The sequence below is a fragment of the Topomyia yanbarensis genome, chromosome 2 (genome assembly GCF_030247195.1).
Source record: "Topomyia yanbarensis strain Yona2022 chromosome 2, ASM3024719v1, whole genome shotgun sequence".
NCBI lineage: Eukaryota > Metazoa > Arthropoda > Insecta > Diptera > Culicidae > Topomyia > Topomyia yanbarensis.
The window spans coordinates 200984188-201000643 of NC_080671.1; the positions used below are offsets into that span (position 1 = coordinate 200984188).

At 37.3% G+C, this 16456-nt stretch overlaps 1 long non-coding RNA gene across 1 annotated transcript in view; it reads right to left on the minus strand.

Moving 5' to 3' along the window:
* Positions 1-2835: 2835 nt before the first annotated feature.
* LOC131682683 (uncharacterized) overlaps positions 2836-16456 on the minus strand; it is a 42835-nt gene continuing 29214 nt past the window's right edge. Inside the window, exons 2-3 of the long non-coding RNA XR_009304126.1 lie at positions 4662-4794; positions 2836-4592 (exon numbers count right to left, since the gene is read on the minus strand). This is a non-coding gene — a long non-coding RNA (uncharacterized LOC131682683). The remainder of the gene's footprint in view (positions 4593-4661; positions 4795-16456) is intronic.

The window sequence follows — 16456 nt, forward strand, 5'->3', positions numbered from 1 at the left end:
ATGTATCTCAAGTTCCTGATTTTTTTCAGCGGGTGAGTGCATTCGGCAAAGTTGCTCACGAGTTCAAAACCTTCGAGTTGGTATATCGAATAGTATGGGATTTTTAGACTAGAATGCGCTGGTGAACGCGAACTTGGGCATTTTTTCGACCTAATCTATTCCAAATTATTGACTCCTTGGAAGCTCATTGTTTTTTTTTTATCTTCGAACTAAAACCGAAAATGGTGAATGTCACTAAGGGAAAGAATAAATTCCGAAAAGAAGTTCCTCTCTCTTACTCAACCAAAAAATTTTTTTTAAGACAGATACAATGTTCATGAAGTAATTTTTTTTCTTTACTTTGGAGTATGTACGCAGATAAATTTCGGTTTGGAAATCCATAAACTCCTGGGAACAATTTGTGTAACACCATTTACGATAGTAATCGGTAAAAGGGACTACTTACAACACGCATAGAAATAATGACACAACATTCCTAAATATTGAATAATACTAAACAAATACAATTGTTCTACAATTTGATCAGCGTACTAATTTGTGCTAATGACATGAAATATACTACTACATTGTGTAGAACAATATTGATTATAACTATCGAAAAGAATAAAGCAATTTTACGTGGTAGCCTTTTAGTTATTTGCTTGCTAAATACATCTGAATAAAATGTTGAAAATATTTTCTTAAAACGCTTTGGATGTAGGCAGGATAATAGGACTGCGTAGTTGATAAAAATTGTCCAGAAAGGTCCGGTTCGCGATGACATTTACTTTTTCCGCATTGCACCTCTTATCACAGGTTTCGCCTAGTGTCAAAATTTCAAACTTGAATCAACAAGTCTGGCAAAGGCACTGCACATCTAAATAGTCGCAAACTATAGATTCAGAAATCATAAATATGCATGTTGGCTAGCGCTATCTAGTGACTATCCCAAACTATTCAGTGAATCACTTCGTAAGTGTTGTGCAACTATACCGAAGATACCGTCTTGCTAATAAATCACGAACGCCAGATACAGTAGACTGGAAATTGACAAAAATGGTATGATTACTATCGCCACATAGTGGCTGAATCTCGAACTATTTCGCATACCACTTCGTAGATTTCGATCTCCAGAACAACATTGCCGAACAGATCTGCTGAAAAATCAGAAACAGTAGATCGAAAAAAATCAATGCTCACTAGCACAACCTGGCGTCATAATTCCGACATATTCGCTCGCCCATTCAAACTGTCATAATCTGCTGCTCAAGTTTGCAGAAAAAGTAGTTCTCCAGATGATATGGACCACGAGGTATTCTAAAGACTATATGTGTTGTACAAAGTACAACGCGCGTGCTCATGTTACAAAATTTGGAGCATGTGCCGGAAGGTTAATAACCCCGCGTGGTTACGTTATGGGAGTATAGTATCTTCAGAAAAGTTTATACGTCGTTTTGGCTAATCTAGCGATAATTGTTCTCAGATCCCGAAATGTCATCTTTTCATACTGGCATCATCAGTTTGCTTGACTGCTACAGCCTTAATCTGCTGTACCAAACGAATAATGTGGTGAATGAGAGCAATAGAATTCTCGATCTCTGCTTTTCGAGAAAATCTGACTGCGCGCCAAAAATTACCGCAGCGCCGCGGCGTTCCCCCTGGTGCTTGAAGCGCTTCGTGTGAAGCATGACTGCAATGTTTCTGACTCCGTCAGCTATAACTGCAGCAGAGCCGACTATAATAGCATTATTGACATCCTGTCGAATATCCACTGCAACGAAATTTTCGACAATGATGATGTCAACGTTGCAGTTCAGACCTTCTCCAATTTTATGAGCTATGCTATCAATCGATATGTACCTAAAAGAAGCGGTCTTCAATCTAAGCACCCTGCGTAGCAAACTGCCGACCTGAGATGATTAAAAGCGACTAAAAAAGGTTCGCAAAAACGTTATTTTTCACATCCAATTGAACATCCCAAGTAACAATTGAAGTTTTATAGCACGCTACAAGTGCAATCTAAGTTTTATCAGTGGCTATAAAATTATCATAAAACCACAATTCTCGACAAACATATGATTACGGCCAAAAAGCCATCTGTCAAAATCCGCTTTAAATGGAAATTCCGGACAAACCATTACACGCCAATCACAGATGTTGGTAGAAAATGAAAGAGAAAAGTTTTCTCTTTTATAAACTGTTGTCAACTATGTTCGACTAGTAACGGTTTGTCTGGAATTTCCATTCAAAGTTGATTTTGACAGTTGGCTTTTAGGCCGTAATCATACGTTTGTCGAGAATTGTTACTAGGCATATATATTAAGAAGAACCACAATCTATTCAAATCTTACCCCCATTTCCCCTACATGGTGAACGATGTGAAAATTGCTTTCAGCAACGCTAATCGGCACCTCCAGTTCACCACAGAAGAAACGAAAAACAACTGTCTCTCCTTCTTATACATGCTGGTTGTTACAATCAAAACAAAATGATACACAAAACCGATCGCATCAGAAAGGTATCATCTTGTAGTAAGGGAAGAGAGTTCGAAAGCGTAGTCTTATAAACAAGAGTATTTTATACTGTAGGATTATTTCTTGGTATGGATATTCCCAAGTAATCCTTCTGCACGTCATTGCACCCTGCAGTATAATTTAATATCACAAGAGAACATTCATTCACTTATATGCAACACACTTCGCAGTAAAGATGATTTTCGGGACTATGCAATGTTTACAGTCGCTTATTGTGGCAATGGGAAGCGCTGCAGCAAATCCAGTGGAGAGCATGAGGACAACTCTTACAGCAAAGATATTGAAAAATGTATTTATTGTATATTTTCCAAATCATGCCCTGCGTACAAACAGCGTCTGGATGAAATTAGGCGCTCCCTTAAGGAACGCTCAAAGCGCTATTATTCAAAAATGCTACAGAATGCCTCGCCATCTGCCCTTTCTGAAAATTCCTATGCTCTTTTGGCTAATCTAGCGATAATTGGCACGATAGCATCACTCAATCACACATTATAATACTAGGCCTAGCGTAGCGCTTAACGAGTGCTTCAATTATTAATTAATTATAAGTGTATTTACTAGTTTAAATAAATATAACAAGTAATATATTTGTAGCGTGTGTAGGGAGTATGAAGTGGTAATTGATCGCTCGTATTCGTGAGATTTGATAAGCACACTTGCATTCACTTTCGGTTCACTATTTGAATTAGGTGAAATAGCAGATATTTTAAGATGATTCCATTTTAAATCAAATTTAGTGTTCACTGGTAGCTTAGAAAAAATAATTTGTTAATTACTGTAGATGATCATCAAGTCTAATCACAGTTCATTTGTTTTAATCAATTTAATGTAGCCTTTATCTCATATTCTTAATGCCATACCAAGATTTGTGGTAAATGCTTGGAATGAAATCTGTTAGTACAAAAACTCGTTCAGCATCATTTTTGCTATGAATAAATACACACCGAGGGAGCACGCTGAAATTGTAAATTGTAGCATTGGCCACTTTTTGGGACGAAGCGGGCTAAAAACCATCATTTTCTTTCAATGTTATTGAAACTGTCGATGGTGCATTGAATGTTGGTGCCAAATGTCCGCGAATACTTGCATGAAGTATGACGGGTTACGTCATACTTCGGAAGGGAAGTAAAGCCATTGGTCTAATATCATATGTTGATGAATTGACATCTAGGATGCAGATGGTGGAGTCTCTGCTCCGACGTCGGTGACTGGCATTCAGTGCGAACCAAGTTCGATGGAGAATAAATCATAAAAACTTTTAAACATTGACATGTTGTTCGCTACCCTTCATTAAGAACAAAAAAAGTGCGAAAATCATCACTTGTTATTTTTATCGTGTTCCTGTTTCTTTGTATTTGCGTAATATTAAAATTTTAGAGCGTACCCACATTCAATTATAAAAAACCAATCCATTATTAAATTGCACAACTACAATGTTTTCAATGCAAAATTAAGCATGGTGCATTTTATGCCCGGTTCTGTATTTACACGATATCACAGGGAATCATGCGTTCGACCGATGGATTTTTTTTCGGATATGAATTTTACTTTATTGCTCTACACTTCGTACAGACCCATGGAATACTACTATGTAAAATTTTAACTAAGGGCAAACAGTGACAATTATTAAAACACTGCTGATGGGTTAGTTTCCTTTGAAATAAAGTTTCGATTTTTTTCTTGATTATTTTATGTACCATTCATTTTACTGGCCCTTAATATCCATTATAGCAATTATTTCAATACTGCATACATTCCACCGGGATCGATTATTTATTTATAACAATTAAACTGGGCATAAACAAACACAAATAGTGAATTATTTTTCAACATTCCTATCACCGTCCGGTCTTGCAGCGAAACGTGACATTGCTCAGACACGTACGAGAAGACGGGTACCGATGAACGCCACTTTTCGGAGCCAGTTTATGTGTTTGTATGCACTGCTTCATCCATTTCCGGCTTCAGTAGACTTCTGGTTTCGATCAATTTCAGCTTATGCAATGAGGCTGCCTCTCATTGAGGGACATAGTGCGTATGCTACCGGAACACCTTTGAACATAGAGCGGTGTGTGAAATCTGCAACAGAGGGATTATTTGTGAAGTGGTGATTAAATGCAAGTCGATCAAATTGCTTTTGATTATCACTCATTAATACTCATTTCATGCTAATGCGTGGGCTTAAATTGGACCGACACTGTGCTTCATTGAATCTGCGAGGCGATTTCAGGATTTTCCATACTCTTAATCTTTGGTAGATTGCTGTACAACACCTTGTTTGCTGAAATAATGCAAATAGTCAATGTTAGACGAAAGAGAAGGATGTATCCAAATTTTTTTATTTTAATCTATGTCCATGTATCCACGATCAGAATGGTTGATTGTATATTTACAATATATAAAACAAATTAAAGACATCCCTTTATCGTTCCAGTATTTTTATTCAAAGAAAAGTTTTGTTAATTTGTGTGATAAGTATATTTTTTAAGGCTTGATTTACCATTTTGGAGCAAATGAATTAACAACTAAACAAGTTTGTTGTGGTCTTAAATAGAGTGGCAGTCGAATAGTGGCGATTAGTCAGAAAAGAAAAGAGCGGGGGTGTCTTCAATTATTTTACATACTGTAGGGGAGCCCGGGGATAGTTGGCGGTTGGGGTAAGTTGCCGGAACCCCTTTTTCTCCGTTTCTATTAGACATACAGCGCTGCCTCTCGTTGTGTGCATCAAGTTTTGTGAAACCTATTGTCCAATGTATTTTTGTTGTAAAACATTTTCTTTTGTAGAAGTTGTGGTCGGTATTGTGTTTTCGAGCATACCAAGTAAATTTTCAACATTTTAAACATTTTGAGTTATTTAGGATGATTTTCTATCTATTTCCCGAATGATTATACTTTTCGATAGTACACGAAAAGAGCTTTCAGTATCTGTAAAAATATTATATCTATCCAAGAACAAAAGTTATTTTTTAAAAGTTTTTTAAAAAATATCCGGTTGGGCTAAGTTGGCGGTGCTGCATGCGGGGTAAGTTGGCGGTACTATTTGCGATGCAAAAATAGTCATCAAATAATTTTATTTCTTGAATTCACTCCAAACTAAGAAAATCTGTTTTTGTGTGTCTCGTCAATGCAGGAGACAGTTGCTAACAGTCTGCCCTTTCATACCACGTGTTCTATTTTGCAAGATCTACCTACATCAAAGCGGTCAAAAATGCAAAATGGAAAACATAGACAACTAACCCCAGTCTCCCCTATGTATAAAATAGGCTTCCCATTTCGTGAATATTCAAAGACATCCCAAGAAAAAAATGATTGACGTAATTACGACCAATCATATCTATTTAAAAGTTGTCTAAACAAAGAGAGGACTTTCTCTTGTAGTTTTTATGCGATACGTATCCACCGTATAACTCAATCATATTCTATAACAAAAGAGGTTATATACTATTTGAAATAATAGTATTAACATAATCAAGAGTCTTTCTGTAGTTGGCTTCTCTTGCGATTAGAATGGCGCTATTATAAAATTTGTCAATAATTTCTAGTATATTACTAGTATATACTGTAATAGTATCCCATATGTGAATCATAAGAATGATGAGAGTCAGAAGAAAATCAGCTATCGAATCACTTATGAATTTCATAAGTCATTCAAGAAATTTTTGAGTAGTTATTATGGTTGTGGTTCACTAGGAGGTTGATGATACCCTATGATCTTTCTCCGGACAACACCAGGATATGAGCCGTATTACATCCGGTGGTATGAAGTGTCTCAGTCAAGTTAGTTAAGTTAAGAGTCCTCAAATCAAGATGTTTCTCCGTTCTGAGGACTTAATGGCTGACTTGATTGAAATATGGTTTGTGATACTTGGCACTCAGAGCCTCGCTTAGAGTGTTTCGAAGTAATTGCATGAAAATTCTTGTTATAAGGATGTCAAAATGTGCTACTACCTTGTTCGACAAAAAACAATATAAGTATGATATTGTTTTTGGAAAAGTACAATAAAACTGATAAAAAGATTACGTTAACCGTTTGTCTTAAAGGGTACATCAAATTGCATCACGGAAAAACGCTGTTGAATATTATCGAAAAATCAATTATAAAAGTGCCACCCAGTGGGAGTGAAAATAAAATCAAACAAAATAAAAGTGAAATAAGTGGCTATTTAGGGCGTACGTTTGGGTGCTAAATTGGATGGTGTAATAAGATTTTGTATACAAATCGTGGTTTCAAGTTATACACTTTTAATGTCAAGAATACAGTTTTTTTACGGTCAGCTGTACAGGTTTAGTATTGCGTGAAAGTTTTATGACATCATACAGCGTATATCATGGAAAAAACTATTTTGACCAATAATGTCCCTAGAACTAATTATAATCGTTTTAACTTTTCATAAAACATAATTAAGCGACTTGTTATCTTCAGTGAAGTCAAGTAAAGTTGCTGAGAATCATATTAAAAATAATTTTGGTGCATTCATAAATTTTCTATGAGAGTTCGATCGGAGTAGACGACGATGACAGATGAAAATTTTGCTTTGCTTCGCGTGTGAATACTTTTCAATTTGAAAAATCATTATTTATTTGATTGTCGCCATGTTGATATATTTAAGAATGGTTCCAGCGAAAGCGATAAAGTAGAAAACGGGAATGTTTGAATATTACGTCGTGTAATATCATGTCAATTCGAGAATACGTCTGCGCCTGAAGATGAATGAATTAAGTATATCTGTATTTCCGGGTGGCGTAGCACTGATAATCATGGAATGAAAGATTTAATTAATTAAGGTTGCTATCTTGCAAAAATGCAGAAACCGGATTTTGTGATAAGCGGCCTTTACACGTTCAATATTTTTCTCAATACATAGTATTGACGATATTGTTACACCATTTCAATTCCATTTGAAATCCACATCGTCAATACAACTTTTTTCCATTACACGTACAATACTTATGTCAATACTCTCTAGTATTGTCAAAAATATTTAAACGTGTAAGGGTCGTTATATGTGTGCAAAAAATACCTATATAAGTGAATGCGCGTTTGATGATGAAATAATTGTGCGAAAAACAATAATAATTTGCATTTGGAAAAATGCCATGTTGTAAAAATTGTTGCAGATGAATTATTGTTATTATTGTTCAGGGGACCATTTCTCGTGAAGCATTCCACTGAAGGTAACAATCACACGATCAATCAGATGTAAGCTCAATAATGGCAGCAGCACTCTCGGCAAGAAGGAACAGAATTTCCGAAAGAGAGTATCAGAGTAAAGGAATTACACACATTAGTTAGATCGTTTTAAATTGTATTTGTTCATATTAGCACCAATATTGTACTGAAACGAAATAGTGCCGGAATCAAAAATATATAGCATATTATATTTTTTCATTCTGGAAGTGTGAATGCATTGCACGTATCCAATTAATACATAGATGTGTTCGTGCAAGGCTTATTGTATAAATTGTATAATAAATGAAATGATAAATAAGCACAGACAAGTTTCTTTCATAAAAGCACTGCCAGTCAGTGGGAGATGAACTGTATACACACATACATACATTTGCTATGTAGTCAAGGTAATGAGATAGATTTGGATATTTTCGAAAAAAGCCCTAATAAGCTGTTCTAATATTAATGCCTAACTCATATATTTGTTTGACCTTCTACATAGTTGTTTACAACAACGAAACACACTTGTTTATCAAAGTTGTTTTTTATGGTAGTGTTGTCTCTCAAAAACACTGGTTCGGACCTATTTTGGTTATATGAGGAATAAAACTGAAACTTGTCAACTAATTAGCATGTGCAGCAAAGGTCCGAATTACCCCAACACATGTCCACTTCGGATAATCCTTTGCAGAATTATTATTTTGCAGTATGTAATATTTTTAGGTTGTTAACAAATCGTTAGAAATGACTTCTAGTGAAAGAAATCACAAATGTTGCATGATGAAATTTTTTTCCTGTGCGAATAAACAGCGACAACATTGTGTCTCAACTAAATGTGACGTGTACTATTGCCTCATGGGCAGACTGCTTAAGAGCTACAACAAATATTGCTCTAATATAAAACAAAGGAATTTCAATATTTTTCACAAAATGACCAAAGACGCTTTCGAGAAATCCAAAGAAATATTAAAACGAAGAACTTCTTAATGGAATAATTCATAAAGTGAACATGAGAAAAAAATTGATCATAATTTATTAGCATGTGTCTAATCCCGATTACACATCTAATAGAAGAAACCTTGCTAACATAATCTAATTCGATTTTTTTACTAATGATGCCTTAGAGACAAGCTAAAATAAATTGGGATGCGGAAGTATTAGAAATATAGAAAATAATGTTTATAACACTCAATTGCGCAGATTCCTACTAAATAAATATTTTACTGAGACACAAAAACTATAAATTAATTTCTCGAATACTTCGTAGGAAGTATAGATTTTTTTTAAATTATTAGCTCGAACTCCTGATGCAGTAGATTTACAAAATAATTATCTTCAAATATGAAACGAATGGACGATTAATTTCAGTGTACGGTATGAATAAAACGGCTAATTGATTACAATTAGATTTTAACTTTAAAGAGCGACAAGTTGTTGAGATGTATTTACTTTTCCTGGCTTCAAGATTTCCTCGATGCCATATTTTAAGATATAATCTGTTCAGTAGAATTGATAAAAGAAACCAAGCTCAAGAACGCGAAATCGAAATAATAATTTGTTGAACACATTAGATATTAACACATTCTCTATTCATTGATGTAACACGATTTTGTGTTTCCTCCCGGTCCTCGTCAACAATTCATTCCGATAAAAAGACATCTTTCTTTCTGAGACCTAAACCACCTTCCACTTTATATGACAGTGCAGTGCAAGTTCTTTTTATATCTATATCTAGCTTCTTACAACACAAGTGGACTCGAGATGAATTATTTATTTATGTATTTACTCGAACGAGTGCGCTTAAATTTTTGCTCCTTTTTATGTTGTCTATATTTTTTTGGGGTTTAGCGGATTTAAGATGTTGCTGAATTTTTCATAAGACCGGGAATGCATTCGTGATTTAGGATACAGTAAATTTTGTTACTCGTACATTAAATTGAGTCTTGTGTACGTGAGCATTGCAGAAATCTATCTTGTACACTGTTCTCTAGCGAGTGATTTTTGACAAGAGAGTTGCAATTAATAATTACAACATAGTCTCGATCAAGGAATTAGAAAACTAAACGGTTAAATAATTTTAAATCATGGTAACTACAGAGACAGGCGTTAAATAAAATGCGTCTGATTATTTAACTTAGATTAGTTCGTCTTAATCCTTTTATCCGATGCCCTGAAGGAAAAGGTAGGGGAGACCAGGGCTAGTTGGCGGTATTTTCAGTTTCCATTTTCACCTCTTTGATGTAGATAGATCTTGCAAAATAGAACATGTGGCATGAAAGGGCAGAGTGTTGGCAACATTCTTGAATTTTATTGAAGTATTTGTCTTTTATAGACAAAAATGTGTAACGTGGAAAACCCGTCAACTTACCCCGGCTGCGGGGTATGTTGGGGTATGTATGGATACACCAGAAAATTAGCAATCAAATGGAGATTCAATTGCATTAAAGTTCCTTATGGAACGTGCTGAATGTCTTTTCAATAAACCTGTATATTGACCGACAATTGCCAATATATTTCAGTCTCAATACTCCGGCATTTTGACTTTGACACGTATTTCATATTCAAAAGAGTATTTTCGAAATACTTCAGGCGATTGGCCGAAGTAAATATCCATATGCATTGATGTCATACACAAGAAAAAGATTTTCTTACCTTGGAGTTAATTCCAAATATAAAAATATTTGATGACTATTTTTGCACTGTAAGTAGTTCCGCCAACTTGCCCCGCGTACGTCATTGCCAACTTTCTCCAACCGCATATTATACAAAAAAACCTGTTTTAATCCACCTAGCGGTGCAATTGTGCCTTTCTCATTTCTCTAAACTATGGCACGGAGGCTTTTTATGTTCAACATAATTGTGGAAATGTCCTACGGTGTCGACGGTGAAACACTTGAAACAAAAAAATATCATACTCCATTAGCCTAATCAGCAGTAGATCAATGTTATCTGCTTGCTAACTCATTTTGTCATGCGGGGATGGGTATGTGAGGAGGGCGAAAGTCCCATGAACGAACGACTCCCCAGCATAAATTGGTATGCTTGGTAATATAGTGGTGGTTTAAAGATGATGGGGTTGAAAGGGAGGGGTATGAGGTGGTGGTCTGAGGGGTGATTTAAGGAGATTTTTAAAGGAGGGGAGTGAACAGTAGAGGGGGGGGGGGTGTAACCCCTCTCCGTAAACCATCAACTACGCCCCTGTTAAAATCCAGAAACCTTATGCGAGTCGAAAAAAAAATTTGGGATTAGGTTGACGTTTTTCAGAGTGATTGCATAACCTTTCTATATGAGAAAGGCAAAAATAGCTTTAGGTCATGGACAGATGTAATATCTATGCGGACACTGAAAGCTTTTTTCACGCATTATCGTAAAATATAATCATTCGGGAAATAGATACAAAATCACCCTAAATAACACAAAATGTTTGAAATTTTGAAGATTCACTTGGTATGCTCGAAAACACAACTTCTACAAAACAAAATGTTTTTCAACAAAAACACATTTCACATAACTTGATGTACACAACGAGAGGCAGCGCTATGTGTCTAATAGAAACGGAAAAAGGGATTCCGCCAACTTACCCCAGCCGCCAACTAGCTCCGGGCTCCCCTACAGTTAAATCCAAAATTTCTTTAGAAAAATCCCTAATCCTATGTGCGAGGTTGGGAATCGAACTTAGGTGAGCTACGAACAAGGCAATCAATTTACCAAATCTAAGGCAAGCCCATCCCTGATTACCAATGTTTTATTTCAGTAAAGGGGTAGGGTAACTGTACTCTAATTCATCTTAGCACCTCTACTCATCCCACCCATTTGAACAACTATCTTATACATATACAAGAGAGGATAATATAATATGATTGAATTTTATTAAGATTAGGGACGTCCATTAGGAGACATTTTCATGAGTAGTAGTTTATTTTGACCTTTCTTAGCGAGATTATGCAATTTAACAACTAAAGCTAGAGAAGACATGGAGGGCAAACAGGCTTCGTGAAGATATACAATGAGGATGGGGGTTGTTGGTTAATTCATACATCAGGGTATCAGTAGCAGAGGGAGAGGGTGTACAAATATGACAAATATGGCCGTGTTGAAAAATGACATTTGTATATTTTTTTTTATTCATTTCGTTTATTTGAATGACATTTGTATATTAACGGAATGGGTTACAAACTCGGATGACCTTCGTCAGGAAGCATCGTGTACTGGAACGCCTGGTGGTCTTTCTCGTCCCGGTAGGGGTTCCTGCTGACGATTTCGTAGTACGGCTCAAATGCGTATCGGCAACACACCGAGTTGATGTTTGTACTGTACGTCCCATGGAAGTTGATGAGCGGTACAGGCGGCAATGCCTTCTGCCTGAGAATGATACGAAAAATAAAAGCGGTACAGGCGGCAATGCCTTCTGCCTGAGAATGATACGAAAAATAAAAGCGGTACAGGCGGCAATGCCTTCTGCCTGAGAATGATACGAAAAATAAAACCGTCAGTTTAATCTATATATTGATGGTTTTTAGGAAGGTGTAAATGAGGGACATGTAGAGGAGATTGCAGCTTGCCAGTACATCTCGAACCGGGACTTTGGGTGGTCTTTCTCGGGCCCGAAGGGCATCCAAGAGATCTGATAGAACAATACTCAGCGCATGCCCAGACAATATATTCGATATCGTGATAACCGTCGCCACTAGCGTAGATACCGCTATTCGCGAGCCCAATATGTCGGAGATGAGCGTCTAACGTGTAGTGATCGAACATGAGCCGAGACATAGCCACCGAACTGTTTCCATATGTCTGCCTACTTTCTAGCGTCCTCTGACGAAGGATATTGAAAAATTTATTGGAGAAGATTGGTCCTTCGTAGACACCATAGCTAAAGGGTCCGTTTCTTCATTACCGGGGATGGAGCAATGCGAAGTTGGGTTCCTAACTAACGAAATCATATATCTTTTAGATAAAGTACGCGGAAGCTCTCATATTTTCTCCCGAAAATATGGAATGTACTTTCTAGGTTTCATTGAACGGAGAGCCTCTATTGAGCTGAGGCTGTCCAAAACAATAAAATAATGAATGGTGAGCAAAGTATCAATAACCTCAAGGGTATACTGAATAGCAGCGAGTTCTGCGACGTAAACTGACGCCAAATCATTGAGAGATTGTGGTTGAATATACCGAAGCAAGTGGAGGCGCCGACACTTGACCCGTCGACACCTACCCGGCGGTGTATAATATCGAGTGCATGCAACCCAAAGCAATACCTAAATAACAATACTGTATTCGCTCCAGTTTGGTGAAGTGTATGTTCGCACTGTAGCGAAAACAGAAACACCCGCATTCCATCATCGACAATATCATTGTTTGATACAACCTGATCAGGTCTCTTGGGTGGGGTGCCCCCATGTTTCGGTTATTGTACGCAAAAAGTGTATCCTTTATTAGCACTTCTATTTCAAATACCTTCCGTGACATCCCTAGATACCTTTAGAGTCGACGAACCATCCCCCGAGATATTTAAATGTTAAAACCATAGCAATAGTTTGATCCATTAATTGAAGCTGCAGTTGTGCTAGTTCAAGCTGCGAAAATGCGCAGTTTTCTCCGCGGTGAATTCGGTATCCAACTGTAGGGGCCCAAGCAGACAAATTGTCCAAGGTATCTTGCAGTATCATTGAAAATCGACAGCTTTGGGATCTTAGTAGAGACCACACAGTCATGTTCAAGCTGCCTTAGCGTGAAGGAAAGGACATTCGTCAACATCATTCACGTAAAAATTGGTAAAAAGGAGGTTTAAATATGAGCTCTGGGGAATGGCCATGTGGCTAATTCGTGAAGTCGTAAATCACCATGCGTTCAAAATCAGTGAAAGACCATTCTGGTGCAATTTCTCAAGGAGAATGTTAATAGAAGCTGAATCAAAAGACCCATAATATCCAAGAAAAGTGATGCGTTTTGTTAGCATAGGCCACTTGCAATCCTGTTGTGAGCAACGCAAGGCTATCATTCGTCCTTTTGCCTTTGAGGAAGCCAAATTGTGTATCTGACAGTAAGCCATTTGCTTCGACACAATTGTCGAGGCGAAACAGGATCATTTTCTCGATCAACTTCAGGATTCAGGACAGCATTGCCATCAGTCGGTACGAGTTTTAATCAAGTTAGCTTTCCTGGTTTTTGGACGACGATGACCTTAACTTGCCTCCAGTCATAAGGGACAATGATACCCTCAAGAAATTTATTAAAAAATCCAGTTGAATTTGATTCCGTCTGGCCCTGAGGCTTTATTGTAACATGATGAGAGAGTAAGTGAGAACTCCACCATCGAAAAAGTTGTTTCGTTTGCGCTATCGAAATGGGGTGCGGCGCAGTAGATCTTCTGTTCCGTGGTAGAATCCGGACAAACCTTCTTGGCGAAATCGAAGATCCAACGGTTTGAATATTAATTACACGCTCTCGTTAGTACTGTTTAGGTTTCGCATACGCCGAGACCAAGAAGGGCAAGGTAACATAAAAGCGGTCGGTACTTATCTTTATTTCTGTATCCAGACAGCTCACTCATTTTGTGAGCACAGTGCTTCTACTCTGCTGGTTGAATAACGGCTAACGCGCTCAAATCCAAAACACTCGCGGAGAACGCTCAAGAGAGCCTTGTAACGGATTAGTTAACTTTGCATCATAGAACTTTACACTGCACGGACTAGAAAAAAAAAACATCAACACGCTTCGAGCGTCACTGTACGAATGTGAATTTGCGCTTTGATGGTTATATTTGCATTCATGCTGCTGCTTCATTAGCTTCATTGTAGAACGTCATTCAGCTGCTCCGTGAATTCAACTTGGCATTCCATGCATAAAGGTAACATGGACTTCCGTAGCAGCTCTTCATCTTCAGCTTATATCGTTGAGTGTCCACACAAGCAGCATAAAAGCTTCTTCGACTCGTGCCTGTACATCAGGTATTTGTTGTCACTAATTTCGCACTTTTCCACTTTACGCGACGCTTGTACCGCACTTTTCCATTTTAAGTGACGATACGTGGTCAAATAATTCGAGAAAAACAAAAGAAAGTAGCGCCTTTTTGCACTAACACGTTTGTGAGTTCACATTAAAAGAAGTTACAATAAAATACGCGCGGGATACTGCAGCGTAAGTCCTAGGAAAGCATCCGGTCGGTCGGCGTCGGACGGCTGGACACGTAATTTTGAAAATTTCATTCATATTGAAGACCATATCGTGTAAAAGTTGTAGATCCAGAGTGACCACACAAACGGATTCGATTCGCGAATGGCGCGCTTAACTTTACAGCATTTCGTGTCTAAACAGCGCTTGCACTACTTTTCTTTCTGTAATGTCTCTCTGCGCCTCTTGCTGATTCAGATCGATCTCCGCTTGAGCGACCATATTGTTGCGAATAATTGCATTACCTATAACATGTGTATTTGAGGTCGACCGCTTCAGTCGATGTAGAGTGCTATGCAAAGACAGTAGGTAGAGGAAATCGGGGCTCGTTGGGCGAGTTTTGCTTTCGGAATTTATGTTCTAATTCTGGTTAGATTTTTTGATAAACGGTTTGCGCTGTAATGAAGATACAATACTTGAGGACATATGTGAATTTTATCATGCGTAAAGAAAAATCAGGGAAAAAGTTGTTAACAATCAAATGCGCAGTGAAAAATCGGCCAGCCAAGCACAGGGCGGGGGTAGGTTGGCCGAGTTTATAAAATCAAATGTATCAGTGGAAAACGTTTATTAGTTAAAAAGATACAGGTTTTGCCTACGGTGTTCGTCATCCAGCCATCAGAGTAGGTATTAACGAATTTTTAAAAGGATCATAGACGCTACGGTCTAAGAGTTGGAGCTTGTGGCTGCAGTGCGGTGGAAATGACAAAATTTAAACCCCGTTTTCTTTAAATAAATTTAGTGCCTCGATTAACAGATGGGTCTTGGTTGTCGAGCAATAATAAAACTGGTCTTGATGTGCTCGGTCTGACATTGTTAATGAAATGTTTAGCGAAATCCTGGAATTATTTTTCTGCCATTTAACCTCTTGGATGTACTGCTCCTGCCGCTTGCACAGTAACGGATAAAGAGATCCTTAACTCCTTTGGAAACACGAACAACGGAGCTACTGCTACAGCTACTGCTAACGTCACCAGAGTCTCTCTTTCAGCTGACGTAATTCTGCCAATTTGTTTTGAATACCCTTTCCAGTGGTACCACGTTATCTGAAATCGGATATAAATTGATTCGCGTTATTCATATTACTTTATATCAACAGAAATTTACTCACCAGCGCACAGAGGAGTAACTAGAACAAATTCCTAAATAACTAAAATATTTTTTTTCGAATTTCTATTTCGTTATATTTTTACATACCTAAAAACCTGCTGAATAACGTGGCAAAACAAGGAGTGTGTCGAAAATTGCTAAACATATTTCGCGTGGATGTAAAATGGTGATATTTTAAGGGGTTTTTAATCATTTTAATTATATATCCAGCAATATTGCTTTCTAGTGATGATGACTGTATTAAGTAAGATAATATTATTAAAAACGTAGTTGAACACAGCCATTTGTACAACTTTAGGCTAAAACCAACTGAAAATTGTAGTGTTTCTGCGCATTGCACCAATTTAAAAAAATGCGTTTTTTTACATTTTATTCCCAACTTGAATGATAACTTCAAGTCAAGTAACACACGTTCGCGGAAAAAACGGAGGTTGGAAAGTGTGGATGTTAAAGGTGAAGAATGTGAAACAGAAGAAATCGTAGAGAGCCT